This window comes from Colletes latitarsis, chromosome 12 (genome assembly GCF_051014445.1).
Source record: "Colletes latitarsis isolate SP2378_abdomen chromosome 12, iyColLati1, whole genome shotgun sequence".
NCBI classification, from domain to species: Eukaryota; Metazoa; Arthropoda; class Insecta; order Hymenoptera; family Colletidae; genus Colletes; species Colletes latitarsis.
Window position 1 is genome coordinate 17,932,182 of NC_135145.1, and position 15,246 is coordinate 17,947,427.

At 30.5% G+C, this 15,246-nt stretch overlaps 1 protein-coding gene across 2 annotated transcripts in view; it reads right to left on the reverse strand.

Moving 5' to 3' along the window:
* LOC143349120 (SPARC-related modular calcium-binding protein 2-like) overlaps positions 1 to 15,246 on the reverse strand; it is a 142,306-nt gene that overhangs the window by 122,100 nt on the left and 4,960 nt on the right. The gene's annotated exons all lie outside the window — the stretch shown is intronic.

A 15,246-nucleotide genomic window follows, 5' to 3' on the forward strand; every position in this document is an offset into this window, starting at 1 on the left:
CAAAATGCCAGGTAGTCAAATGCTAATTTGTTAAACATTTATTGAATGAAATTTCTGCTATTTCTGCTAATGTTTCATTGAATAAATCACCATTTTACTATTAGGTACACTTACTAAATACATAATGGCTCAGGTATCCAATGAAGTTGCTCTTCTTGAAAATATAAAATATTGATAGTATTATATGTTATAAAAAAGATTAAAAAATGTGTGGCATGCCTCCAAGTGGTTTCAATTTAATTCGTGTAAGCATCAGTAATGGGATCTTCAAAAGAAAAAGAAGGGTATAAACACCTCACTGTAAACCATACTTTACATTCTAAAGGCCCAAAAACAGGCACTCATACAAACACAATTGAAACTACATGGAGGCATAGTAAACATTTTTTGCCTGAATATTGTCGGTTAGTATTTGCAATTTCACACGTTTTTTAATATTTTTTGTAACATATAATACCATAAATATTTTCTATTTTCAGCAAAACAGATAATTTCATCGGGTATCTAAGCCATTATGTATTTTACAAATCTTACAAGCAGGGGAAGGATGATTTATTTAATCAGATATTAAAAGAAATTTCTGAAATTTCTTTCGACTCTGTAGAAAATGAAAATATACCAGATCTAGACGATAATGAAATTTAATAATAAAAAAAAGTTAAATCAACACACTACATACAATTGTAATTTATTATATTGTCTACCCGTAATCAGTGTCAGAGGGGGGTGGCAACATTTTTTACTGTTGCTGCATGTAATGTCTAACTATAAGTACTGTCTGAGTAGGTCTGGGTTATATGGGTGGGTGGGGGGAGTAATTGTTGCTGCACATACTGTCTACCTGATCGACTCATGAAAAGTCTATGCATAAAAAAATGATTTTTATGCATACACGTTCTACAAATTCCCATTTAACAATGTAGCATTATCAAATTAGATCAATCATTTATAATTTGTAACATGACATAGCAACGATAGTCACTTGTTTCTACCTGTGAATCTGTCAAAAAATGTACTTAACCTTACTTTTTACTGTAACTTTACGACAAGTTTATAAAAAAATAACGAATCTCCGCAGATAATGAAATGCATATCAATAATGTACTGAATTAGACGAATCGAATGACGTATAACTCACCCCGATCGGTGAACGGGTCGTTTGCTAGGAATGTTTCGCGATTTTTTCATGAACTAAAGATATAAAGAAATATTCGATAATTCTACTTGTTATTTTAACACGTTGACTGCGAGTCTAAAATCCTAAAATTGTTTACGAGACCAAAACTTTGATCTTAGACAATTGTAAACTACACAACTTAAAAGTTGTCGTAGTAGTTACTTTCGCAACCTCATTAAAATTTACGAAGCCTACTAAAATTTATTTTCATTAACATTTTAACTTGAGAATTAATTGTTTTAGTTCTACTGTTAAAAGTTCTGTCACCTATATATGGGTGTTCGGCCACTTCTGGGAAAAATTTTAAAATAGGATTCTGGAGGCCAAAATGAGACGAAAATCAAGAATACCAATTTGTTAATGAAGGCTTTGTTAAAAAGTTATTAACAATTAAATTTAAAAATTTCAAATCGTTCTGGAAAAATTATTTTTAGTTGCAGGAGTCAATTACAAGCATTTTTGGTCAACAGACATACCCCCGAAATCCTACTCAGTTTCGAGAAAAAAATTACTTACCGAAAATTTCATGCGAATCTTTAAAATGTCATAACTCCTGAATGAATTGGACGATTTTCATTTTTAAAAACGCAAACTACGCGTATTTTAGTGTAGAATATGTACCAATTATAAAAATACTGGAATGGTTGTTCCTTGACCCCGTAATGTTAGAAAAACCCCATAAAAATGCTCCAATTTTCAAACAGCCATAACTCCTACAATTGTGAATATATTTCAATGAAACTTTTTTCTGAAGTAGAGCTCATGGGTACCTACAAGAAAGTATTAGACAACTTTTCTGTAAAGCGTCAAACAAAATTACTAAAAATAAAAATAGAATCTTTAAGAAAAATCGACAGGGGGTAGGTGCTTAAATTTTTCGACGAAAAAAAGATTTTTCAAATCGTTCTAAAAAAATTATTTTCAGTTACGAGGGTCAATTATAATAATTTTTGGTGAATAAACCTAACCCCGAAATCCTATCCATTTTCTAGAAAAAAATTCGAGAAAGTATGAAATTTTTCGATGGAAAAAAAAATTCCAAATCGTGTTGGAAAAATTATTGTCGGTTGTGAGACTCAATTACAATCATTTTTGGTCATTATACACACTACCGAAATCCTACGCACTTTCGAGAAAAAAATTCTTTTCCAAAAATATAATGTGAGGTTAGAAATGTTGCCCCGAAATTGCATGAGTATGTTTAAAAAATCATAACTTCTGGACGGATTGGAGGATTTTAATGTTTCAAAAAGCAAACGACGCGTATTTTGGTGAAGAATATGTAGAAATTCTAAAAATATTTAGAAAGTTGTTCCTTAACACCGTAAAGCTACAAAAACCCCATAAAAATCGTCCAATTATCGAACGGCCATAACTCCTCCAATAGTGAATGGATATGATTGAAATTTATTTCTGAAGTAGAGCCCATGGATACCTACAAAAAAGTATTAAACAACATTTCCGTACAGCGTCAAACAAATTTATTAAAAATGAAAAACTAATTTTTAAGAAAAATTGACAGAGGGTTGTTGCTGAAATTTTTTGGCGAAATTGAAAAGTTTCAAATCATTCTGGAAAAATTATTTTCGGTTGCAGGGGTCATTTACAATCATTTTTGGTGAACAGACATACTCCCGAAATCTTGCGTATTTTCGAGAAAAAAATTCAGTACAGTCGAAACTTTAAACGTTAATAACTGTTTAACGAAGCCTCCATCAACAAATTGGTATTCTTGATTTTCGTCTTATTTTGGCCTCTAGAATCCCCTATTAAAATTTTTCCCAGTGTTAGCGTTATTTATACTCTTACAAGTATTATATTGCAACACATTGAAAGTTTAAATTGCCAGTCACTGGTGACCACCAATACAGTTAACGTGTTAAAACTGTTCGTAATGCGACTGATACGTGACTAATATCCCTAAAATTGCCACTAAACATATCAAACGATACTAACATTTTACTAGTATCTACCGTTTCGATTCAGTTTAATTCCTTCGAGATTTACCAATGTCTTAACTATCGTCGACACAGACTCAGTTTTTTTAAAGTTACTCGACACCGTCCACATTCCTCGCGCATGCGTATCTTTCTCGAAAGAATGCGCCGGTAGACTGGAATTCTACGAGTCGACTCTAACCTCAAATTTCCAAGTTCGAGAGGACGCCTTTGACCAACTTTCGGTGACTGTTCCACCGCGCGGGATGGTAAAAACCCGAGGCCTCGGGATTCTAGTCTTAAAGTCCGTGAACGTGAGCAGGGGATGACATTTTATTGTAGAAACGAAATTTACATAGCGCGAACGTTACTGATTAATGGCGTGCGCGCGTCCAGCTTGAATGGCCGATCGAGAGACGGCGAGACGCGTTGGCGGGAGAGAAAAAGAAGTCGCTGGATAGGTTATTTATCGACATCGGGCTGACGAGAGCGTGTAGAGACGGAGAGGCGAAAAAAAAGGAAGCTGTTTGGACACCGAGTGTGCCCACGTATGAATTCCTCGGCGGTGGCGGGACCTGTGCCTACGTAAGTGGTTTTCGGCCGGGGAACCGGGGATAAAAAAAAGTTTGACACATTCCGCAGGTGTGCTTTCTTCGAGGGGGAGAGTTTGCATTCTTCCAGCGGTGCCAGCCCGATGGTTTACGATGTTTCTCTATAATGTTCGCGGGAACCAGTTTCGGTACGCTTTAAAGAAAACGAAATTGATCATTGCTCCGGTCGACGTTTTTTCTCCATTTTGGGAGAAAGTTGCACGGAAAGGGAATACAATTTAACGGCGAAATAAGGAGTTTCTGTACTAGGTGAAAAATTGTATATCGTTAATTGTATATTGTATCAAGTGAAGTAATTTCATTAGTAACCAAAGTGTTCTTTTTTTGGCTACTGTAATGATAATTGATTGTTATTATTTATTCTGGTTGACATGATTTTTATTATATGGAATTTGTATTAATATATAATATGGATTTAACTCTGAAATATATAACATATTTTTATTTCTAAAGTGTGTATATTGTTTTGGACAGTGTATCGAAATATTGAAGGTATATTAGCGATTGTTTTTTTTTGTATTTTGAGAATTCTATAAATATTAATATTTACTTTTTTTGTGTTACTGATTAAATTATGGAAAATTGTATTTCTACATTTAATTTATCTATTTTATTAATATATAGAATTTGTGATTCTGTGTTTCAACTGTCAGAATTTAAATTAACACATTACCGACGGGAAACGAGTATTCTCGTCTTACGACAAATGTATATTTTTTTAGTAATTTCTCCGACAACGCAAGAAAAAAATTTTACTATACTCATATAGCTGCTGAAAATTTTAATGAACGATATTAATTACGGAAATATTTATCACATTTTCAGTATACACATGTCGAAGAAATTTTATTTCATTGAAATCATCGTATAGGAAAGTTTTAAGAAAAATGCCCCGTCGTTAATGTGTTAATAAACGATTCAGTTAATGCATCAATATTCTGATAAAATTGCCAAGAATTTGTGTTCATTAACTTGAACAACATGTTCAACACATTTTGAATGTTGTATTGTTTGGCGTGATATAATTTTTAACTCATGACCAAATCATTTCGATTGGATTTAACACTAGGTTTACGGTACGCGTCAATTTGACGCATTCAGATTCTAAACTTAACGTTATAGGACTCATAAATATTATTTGTTAGCAATTTATGTTGGATTGAATTGATGTAACGATATGGATATATACTCTAATTAAAAGAAAAAACTGCATTTCAATGCAACTGTCAACGTAGCGAATTATAATAAAAATATGCGCAACGAGTGTCCGTAAACCTAGTGTTAATGTGTCGTGCGAGGGCCCTTCTCAGGGACCGCTAAAAAGCGTCCCTGAGCGGTGACGTTCAACAGCCACTCGTCAGTGGCAGCAGCGTCGATTGTGTGAACCTTTTGTTTATATTTCCCGCCAATTTTTGTTGAACCAGGTGTAAATACATTGCTGACCAATATTACAAGTTCACTTCATTTTTGTCTCATTTATTGTCACAGAAATATTGGTTTTTTCTTTTGCAATATTACGTAAAATACACGTAAGATAAAACTATGAGAAAAGATTTTGCAATATTTATATAAAGAATGACTTGTTAACCATTTAAAAAAAAATGCTGCTTATAGGATGGACAAATGTATAAGTTCAATTATAATAAAGCATTTATTCAGAAACTAATTACAATGAAAATTATTTCCAATAATTATTAGGACGTTCCATAGGCTGAAGCAACTGATATTGCAAGAAACAAATTTTAATAGACAACCAGGTTATTTTTATTAAGCTTTAATCAAGGTTAATCTAATTTACTAAAAATTCAAGGAAAACTTGCCTGCATTGTGTCATACAAAATCAAAGTTTCAGAAGTAATGGAAACTAACCTCAAACTAAATCTCGAATACCTACAGTTTTGTTCTATGTGAAGCAATTGGTTTTGCAAGAAACAAATTTTAATAGAAAATAAGGTTATTTTTATTAAGCTTAATCGAAGTTTAATCATATTTTCTAAAAAGAAGAGTAAAATTTATCTATATTGAATCATACAAAATCAAAGTATCAAAAATAATGGAAACTAATCTCAAACTAAAACTCGGACAATTGGCAACATTGTTTTTCGCCGTAAGATGCAGGGAATCATCGATATTGGATTTTTACAAAATGTAAAATTGTAAAGAAAACGTTAAAAAAATATTCAGAAGAAAGAAGGAATTGTTAAATAATTGGTATTGCAAGAAACAAATTTTAACAGAAAATAGGTTATTTTTATTAAGCTTTATCGAAGTTCAATCAAATTTACTAAAAAGAAGAGCAAAATTCATCTACATTGAGTCACACAAAATCAAAGTTTTAGAAATAATGGATACTAACCTCAATTGGTATTGCAAGAAACAAATTTTAACAGAAAATAAGGTCATTGTTATTAAACTTTATCCAAGTTTAATCAAACTTACTAAAAAAAGAGTTAAATTTACCTACATTGAGTCATACGAAATCAAAGTTTCAGAAATGATGGAAACTAACCTCAAACTAGAACTCGAACACCTACAGTTTTGTACTTCGTGACGCAACTGATATTGCAAGAAACCAATTTTAACAGAAAATAAGGTTATTTTTATTAAGCTTTGTCCAAGTTTAATCAAACTTACTAAAAAAAGTGTAAAATTTATCTATATTGAATCATATAAAATCAAAGTCTCAGAAATAATGGAAACTAACCTCAAACTAAAACTCGAACAGTTGAAACATTGTTTTTCGCCGTAAGATGCAGGGAATCATCGATATTGAACTTTTACAAAATGTAAAATTGTAGAGAATACGTTAAATAAACATTCGGAAGAAAGAAAGAATTGTTAAAAAAAAAACGATTTTTCACACTAAAGTGCTAAAAAATAATTGGTATTGCAAAAAACAAATTTAAACAGAAAATAAGGTTATTTTTATTAAGCTTTATCTAACTTCAATCAAATCTACTAAAAACAAGAGTAAAATTTATCTACATTGAGTCACACAAAATCAAAGTTTCAGAAATAATAGAAACTAACCTCAAAGTAAAACTCGAACAGTTGGAACATTGTTAGTTTGTTCACCATTGGAAACGACATTCATCAATATCCGTCTAACGGTTAAAATAGCAAAAAGTTTATTATTCTAAGCGTTCATGACGAGTAGAAATAGAAAACTTACGCAAGAAAACCGCCGCCATATTTAATTACTTTGTAAAGCTGAAAAAACGTACAGGTAGATTTCTAAGAACTTAGGAATGCCTGTTATGGCTTGTTGTCGAACAACACATTATATTAGCAAGCATCAACAGTCGAAAGTATTCTTCGAAAAGTCATATTTAGAAAAACACACTCTAGAGCCGATTGGATAGGACACCATTTTCTCGAATAAATTTAAAATCGATATTTTTATATCTACATGTCTGTTACTATATTTTTGAATTATTTTACTATTTTGTATTTTGTTTTAGCTGTATAAGTTTGCAAAACAGGGCAATGCTCGTTAAAATGTATTATTCAATAGTAATAATAATTATTATTATTATAAAAAAAAATCGCAGTTGTCATTTATGTGAAAATTTAGCCAGATCTCGATAAGCAAATAAATGTTAATAACTGTTCAGCGTAGTTTAAATGAATTTCGACTAAAACGACAAGTTGCACTGTAGTCGAAAGTGATACAGACGAATTTAATTGTATGCTTAATAGAATCTGATTCATCGAAAAAATATTGGTTATTAGACGTCGTGTTGGGGAAAAGTATCGTCTAAATTGCATTAAGCCAACTGCAAAAGAATCTGTTATTATATAGAATCTTTCGCGAGATACTGTTATCAACACTGGTAGAATCATTAATCACTATGTTTATACTTAGAACGATCCAATGCGGTACGAGGAATCACTTTACTCGGAAATAAACAAGCATTGATTTCTTTTATTTAAAGTCACTATATTGCGGTATTATGTAAAGTAAACACTCGTCTTCTGCGAGAGATAAGATGCAAGAAAATAAAGTGTGCAAAGAGGTAAGGCGCAACTGAAATGCTGTTTCCAAACCTAACCTCACAAATATAACAAAGTCCCTATGTCCGGATTTTCAATTCATTTTATCAAAAAATGCTGTAGATTAACGATGAATATAAAAACTATGTTTTAATAATACCATGAAACAATTCATTGATAATTATTAAATTGTTATTGGACAATAGCGAGTGTAAAATTGTTTCAAGGTAAAGATTCAATAAAAAAAGTAAACAGAAATGTTGTTGAATTCTTGTCACACTGAAAATCGTCTACTTCAATTATTAATCTATTTTTATGCATAAATGACAATATATTAGATTAATACTACTGTAAATAGTATAATAATATTGTATAGTAGTACTTCTTTTAATATGGAAATTAACGTAACACTTTATTGATCATTACATAAAAAATTGAATATATGGTGACATCTGTGAAACTTGCTTCACACTAAAAATCGTCCACGCAAAAAATACGGGAATTAAAATATTTTCCTGCCTTAAGTTAATCTAATTACAACATAAATATAGAATTTTTAAACTGTTGAAATATAATGGAAAGTCGAAAGAAATAAACTTCATTAGAAGAGGATGAGTCAGAATTTTTCATTATTTTCATGGTAAATCTCAGAGAGAAATTTAAAAAATAATAAAAAGAAGTTTCAGTACGAAAGAGTATATTATTAAAAGGTACAACGAATCCAATCGTATTTTAAATAAAATAAAAAAAAGGCACGAAAAGGATCATAAACGATTAAGACAATTAAAAGAAGTTTCTATGAAAAGTGCCCAAAATTTGCAGGAGACGTTGAAAAATATCTAAATAAAAAAGTCCATCTTGAAAATATTGGGAGAATTTTACGTAAAAGTAATTTTCACGACCGGTTAGAACGTTCATCAGCGCGAAAAATGAAACTAAAAGTGAGGTTACTTTCACGTATTGTATTCAAAATGGCGATAGTTTCGTTTATCATTTTGCAAAAATGTGCGTCTTTTTTTATCTGTTAAGTTTAACCGTGTTTAAAGAATCAATGATTAACGAGCGGTGAACGATTTTCATTTATGTACGTAAGTAAATGACCTTATCGAAGCACGCGATGAAGAAACGCCCGAGACAAACAGAATAACAGAAACGCGGCATAAATCGACAATCCGCTGACAGCTATTTTGCTACACGGTAACAGACTCTTCAGTCGGAAAACATACGAAACTCTAGAACGAGTTTCTGGCAACGTTCGCGCCGTTCCATTTAGAATTCGAGAAAATAATTGGAGGCAATTGTTATCCGACTCGATGAAAAATCACACTATCGCGCCTAGCTAGCCCTCGCCATCTACAACGTAGGGGCCGTAGTTTACAAACAACCGACGGGAGAAGAAAGAACAACTCGTAACGGACAATCGGGCGCGTTTTATCGTAATTAATTCGATAGCGAGGAAACGAATGACCGCGACATAAATAAATGCTATTTTCTCTTTAAGTGTGGAACGACGGTGATCGTCCATGGTTTGATCCATGGGTATCTGCGCGAAAATTGATTAGACATCGCGATTTCAACCACTTTCTCAGCCTCGTTCTCTTCTTTCCTTTTTTCTTAATACTTTAACTGCTACGTCAGCCATATATGAGTGGCAGAATTCGCCATTATGGCATTAGAAAAATTAATTTGTTAAGACGTTGAGGGAAATGAATTTGAATAGAATTAGTGAAGTTTAATAAGGTTACGAAGATAAGTACTGAAACAAATTTTAGGTTATGTAGCTTACAATGGTCTAAAATCAAAATTAATACAATGAATAGTATATTAATATATAGAATGTAATAAATATGAATAGAGTTTGTGAATTTTATCAAGGTTACGAAAATGAGTACGGAAATAAATTTTAGGTTATGTTGCTTACAATGGTCTAAAATCAAAATTAATATTTGAATGGTATATTAATATATGGAATATAATAAATTTGGATAGAATTTGTGAAGTTTAATAAGGTTACGAAAGTAAGTACTGAAACAAATTTTAGGTTATGTAACTTGCAATGGTTTAGAATCAAAATTAATATATATGAATAGTATATTAATATATAGAATATAATAAATTTGGTTAGAATTTGTGAATTTTAACAAGGTCACGAAAATAACTATTAAAACAAATTTTAGGTTATGTAGCTTAATATTATAATATTATATTAGGTTATTATCTGTATAATATTAGGTTATGTAGCTTAATATTTATAGCATAAATTTGAATAGAATTTTTGAATTTTAACAAGCTTGCGAAAATAAGTACTGAAATAAATTTTAGGTTATGTTGCTTACAATGGTCTAAAATCAAAATTAATATTTGAATGGTATATTAATATATGGAATATAATAAATTTGGATAGAATTTGTGAAGTTTAATAAGGTTACGAAAGTAAGTACTGAAACAAATTTTAGGTTATGTAGCTTACAATGGTCTCAAATCAAAATTAATATATATGAATAGTATATTAATATATAGAATATAATAAATTTGGTTAGAATTTGTAAATTTTAACAAGGTCATGAAAATAACTATTAAAACAAATTTTAGGTTATGTAGCTTAATATTATAATATTATATTAGGTTATTATCTGTATAATATTAGGTTATGTAGCTTAATATTTATAGCATAACTTTGAATAGAATTTGTGAAGTTTAATAAGGTTACGAAAGTAAGTACTGAAACAAATTTTAGGTTATGTAACTTGCAATGGTCTAAAATCAAAATTAATACAATGAATAGTATATTAATATATAGAATGTAATAAATATGAATAGAGTTTGTGAATTTTATCAAGGTTACGAAAATGAGTACGGAAATAAATTTTAGGTTATGTTGCTTATAATGGTCTAAAATCAAAATTAATATTTGAATGGTATATTAATATATGGAATATAATAAAGTTGGATAGAATTTGTGAAGTTTAATAAGGTTACGAAAGTAAGTACTGAAACAAATTTTAGATTATGTAACTTGCAATGGTTTAGAATCAAAATTAATATATATGAATAGTATATTAATATATAGAATATAATAAATTTGGTTAGAATTTGTAAATTTTAACAAGGTCATGAAAATAACTATTAAAACAAATTTTAGGTTATGTAGCTTAATATTATAATATTATATTAGGTTATTATCTGTATAATATTAGGTTATGTAGCTTAATATTTATAGCATAACTTTGAATAGAATTTGTGAATTTTAACAAGCTTACGAAGATAAGTACTGAAACAAATTTTAGGTTATGTTGCCTACAATGGTCTAAAATCAAAATTAATATTTGAATGGTATATTAATATATGGAATATAATAAATTTGGATAGAATTTGTGAAGTTTAATAAGGTTACGAAAACAAGTACCGAAACAAATTTTAGGTTATGTAGCTTACAATGGTCTCAAATCAAAATTAATATATATGAATAGTATATTAATATATAGAATATAATAAATTTGGTTAAAATTTGTGAATTTTAACAAGGTCACGAAAATAACTATTAAAACAAATTTTAGGTTATGTAGCTTAATATTATAATATTATATTAGGTTATTATCTGTATAATATTAGGTTATGTAGTTTAATATTTATAGCATAAATTTGAATAGAATTTGTGAATTTTAACAAGCTTGCGAAGATAAGTACTGAAATAAATTTTAGGTTATGTACCTTGCAATGGTCTAGAACCAAAATTTTACTTGTACAGAATATTATAGGGTTTTGATCTGGCAGTAAATCTGTTAATAGAGTAGCTACAGTTTGATGTAAACTATGCTACTATACTCGGTTCAACAAAAATTGGCATGGAAATATAAACATGAGGTTCACACGATCGACGCTGCTGCCACAGACGAGTGACTGTTGAACGTCGCTGCTCAGGGACGCTTCTTAGCGGTCCCTGAGAAGGGCCCTCGCACGACACATTAAATCCAAACAAAATGATTATTATTATTATTGAATAATACATTTTAACGAGCATTGCCCTGTTTCAACAATTACATTCGTCTGTATCACTTTCGACTACAGTGCAACTCGACGTTTTAGTCGAAATTCATTTAAACTACGCTGAACAGTTATTAACATTTATTTGCTTATCGAGATCTGGCTAAATTTCCACATAAATGACAACTGCGATTTTTATTTATAATAATAATAATTATTATTACTATTGAATAATACATTTTAACGAGCATTGCCCTGTTTTGCAAACTTATACAGTTAAAACAAAATAAAAAATAGTAAAATAATTCAAAAATATAGTAACAGACATGTAGATATAAAAATATCGATTTTAAATTTATTCGAGAAAATGGTGTCCTATCCAATCGGTTCTAGAGTGTGTTTTTCTAAATATGACTTTTCGAAGAATACTTTCGACTGTTGATGCTTGCTAATATAATGTGTTGTTCGACAATAAGCCATAACAGGCATTTCTAAGTTCTTAGAAATCTACCTGTAAGTTTTTTCAGCTTTACAAAGTAATTAAATATGGCGACGGTTTTCTTGCGTAAGTTTTCTATTTCTACTCGTCATGAACGCTTAGAATAATAAACTTTTTGCTATTTTAACCGTTAGACGGATATTGATGAATGTCGTTTCCAATGGTGAACAAACTAACAATGTTCCAACTGTTCGAGTTTTAGTTTGAGGTTAGTTTCCATTATTTCTGAAACTATCATTTTGTGTGACACAATGTAGGTAAATTTTACTCTTGTTTTTAGTAGATTTGATTGAAGTTAGATAAAGCTTAATAAAAATAACCTTATTTTCTGTTTAAATTTGTTTCTTGCAATACTAGTTGCTTCACAAAGTACAAAACTGTAGGTGTTCGAGATCTAGTTTGAGGTTAGTTTCCATCATTTCTGAAACTTTGATTTCGTATGACTCAATGTAGGTAAAAACTCTTTTTTTAGTAAGTTTGATTAAACTTGGATAAAGTTTAATAACAATGACCTTATTTTCTGTTAAAATTTGTTTCTTGCAATACCAATTGCTTCACAAAGAACAAAACTGTAAGTGTTCGAGATTTAGTTTGAGATTAGTTTCCATAACTTCTGAAACTTTGATTTTGTATGACTCAATATAGATAAATTTTACTCTTCTTTTTTAGTTTGAGGTTAGTTTTCATTACTTCTGAAAACTTGATTTTTTCACACTCAATGTAGATGAATTTTGCTCTTCTATTTAGTAAATTTGATTGAACTTCGATAAAGCTTAATAAAAATAACCTATTTTAAAATTTGTTTTTTGCAATATCAATTATTTTCTAGCACTTTAAAGTGAAAAACCGTTTTTTTTTTTACAATTCTTTCTTTCTACCAAATGTTTTTTTAATGTTTTCTTTACAATTTTACATTTTGTAAAAGTTCAATATCGATGATTCCCTGCATCTTACGGCGAAAAACAATGTTTCAACTGTTCGAGTTTTAGTTTGAGGTTAGTTTCCATTACTCCTGAAATTTTGATTTTGTATGAATCAATATAGATAAATTTTACTCTTCTTTTTAGTAAATTTGATTAAACTTGGATAAAGCTTAATAAAAATATCCTATTTTCTGTTAAAATTTGTTTCTTGCAAAACCCATTGCTTCACAAAGAACAAAACTGTAGGTGTTCGAGATTTAGTTTGAGATTAGTTTCCATAACTTCTGAAACTTTGATTTTGTATGACTCAATATAGATAAATTTTACTCTTCTTTTTTAGTTTGAGGTTAGTTTTCATTACTTCTGAAACTTTGATTTTGTATGACACAATGCAGGCAAGTTTTCCTTGTATTTTTAGTAAATTAGATTAACCTTGATTAAAGCTTAATAAAAATAACCTGGTTGTCTATTAAAATTTGTTTCTTGCAATATCAGTTGCTTCAGCCTATGGAACGTCCTAATAATTATTGGAAATAATTTTCATTGTAATTAGTTTCTGAATAAATGCTTTATTATAATTGAACTTATACATTTGTTCATCCTATAAACAGCATTTTTTTTTAAATGGTTAACAAGTCATTCTTTATATAAATATTGCAAAATCTTTTCTCATAGTTTTATCTTACGTGTATTTTTACGTAATACTGCGAAAGAAAAAACCAATATTTCTATGACAATAAATGATACAAAAATGAAATGAACTTGTAATATTGGTCAGTAATGTATTTACACCTGGTTCAACAAAAATTGGCGGGAAATATAAACAAAAGGTTCACACAATCGACGCTGCTGCCACAGACGAGTGGCTGTTGAACGTCGCTGCTCAGGGACGCTTTTTAGCGGTCCCTGAGAAGGGCCCTTGCACGACACATTAACACTAGGTTTACGGACACTCGTTGCGCATATTTTTATTATAATTCGCTACGTTGACAGTTGCATTGAAATGCAGTTTTTTCTTTTAATTAGAGTATACATCCATATCGTTACATCAATTCAATCCAACATAAATTGCTAACAAATAATATTTATGAGTCCTATAACGTTAAGTTTAGAATCTGAATGCGTCAAATTGACGCGTACCGTAAACCTAGTGGTAAATCCAATCGAAATGATTTGGTCACGAGTTAAAAATTATATCACACCAAGCAATACAACATTCAAAATGTGTCGAACATGTTGTTCAAGTTATTGAACACAAATTCTTGGCAATTTTATCAGAATATTGATGCATTAACTGAATCGTTTCTAATTAATTTAAATTTAAACAGTTAAAACACAGAATCAACATAAATTCTATATGATAATAAATAGATAAATTAAATGTAGAAATATAGTTTTCCACAGTTTAATTTATACTTACGTTCGCCTCCTTATTTACACTGTTATATAATAATATTAATAATATCATATTAATATCAAGGCTCAGTTCTTTTTATTTAGAAAATTAGCTTCTTTCCTATCATTTAGGGTCTGAACATTTCGTCCCTGATCACCCGTCGCTCGCGTGAACAGCCAATTCTAGTCGTACCAGGTATAAGAACAGAGTTTCGTAGAAATTAAAAAAAGCCACCGTCGCCGATCGAATCACCTTTCCATAAAGGAATCGTTGAAATTTACTAGCGGAACAACGGTCGTAGTGCAAGAAAATTTCGTAACGAGAAATCGAAATTATCTTGTTACGGCCGTAAAAGCGGCGAGTTTATCGGTGCTCCACATAATTAAGTTAGCAACGAGCACGGCGCGGCGGGGTTCCGATTAATCATTAACAGCGCGAGAAAGAGAGATAGCGCGCGTTTATAATTGCATTTAAAAAAGAATCCGCTGTCGGATCTTTAATCGACCGTCGGATAATACCGCGCTGCATATTTACCTATCCTCTTTGCCTCGTGCAAACAAAAGACTATTTGTATCGCACGGCGGAACGCTCAAAAGGCCGACGCTCGTGCAGCGCGAGTACCAATAATTTTTCCCTCGGCTGCGCACTGTAAAACGTTCTCCCGTTGTTTGGAACGTTGTCGCTTATCGTGCTGGCGAACCGCGTTTAATTAACGAAGAACGAACT